Genomic DNA, 800 nt, shown 5'->3' on the forward strand with positions numbered 1-800 from the left:
TATGGAAGTTTTGTTATATACATACTAAGATAATGATTTTTATCTTCTTCTTTTAATTTGTAATAATGTATTCTATATTCACATATATAAGATTCCACATTACATAGATCATATATCTGGATATTAGCTAAATGGTTTTTTGCTTCTTAATATTCCTTATCATAGACTTCTTGTCTATGATCTATAATATTTTTTCCAAAAAATTCTTTATATAGAATCATCATTATATATAATATCTTATCATAAGCTGTTGTTTTTTATGCTAAATATTCTATTATTTGGTTTTCTATTGATGTCATATAATCTCTTATAGTTCCTTTAGTATGAAAACCTATATAATTCCAAATATCTCTTCCAGACAATTCACTAAGCTTTGGATTAGTAAAAGCTTCTAATAAAAAGGAATTCAACCAATTTTCGAAAATTTCATTTTCATTCTTTTTACAGTCTAAATCAAGCATTCTTTCTCCTTCCATTTCCTGGATTTTAGGAACGTATTTTGATGGTATTTTTGTATATTTTGAATCTTTATTTATAAACCCTTTTTTTAAAAGCATAATTATCAAAACTTGTTTCCCATTTATATTGAGATTGGTTATCTTTAGATGTTCCAGTTTCATTTTTTACTTGTATTGGAATTGCTGGTTCTTCGTCACTTGAATAATCTAGAATGTATTCTTCATTTTCTATATTTTCAGAATTTACTAATTCTTCTTCTATTTGAAATCCTTGTTCCATAATATTATTTTCTTGAGCCATTTTTAATTATTTAAAAAGCATTGTAACTTCTTCTAATTTTT

The 800-nt window shown here is 24.0% G+C and overlaps 1 pseudogene; it reads right to left on the minus strand.

Annotated features, from left to right (window-relative positions):
* LOC107479652 (blue-light photoreceptor PHR2-like) overlaps positions 1 to 800 on the minus strand; it is an 11,671-nt pseudogene that overhangs the window by 10,083 nt on the left and 788 nt on the right.

This window comes from Arachis duranensis, chromosome 3 (assembly GCF_000817695.3).
Source record: "Arachis duranensis cultivar V14167 chromosome 3, aradu.V14167.gnm2.J7QH, whole genome shotgun sequence".
NCBI lineage: Eukaryota > Viridiplantae > Streptophyta > Magnoliopsida > Fabales > Fabaceae > Arachis > Arachis duranensis.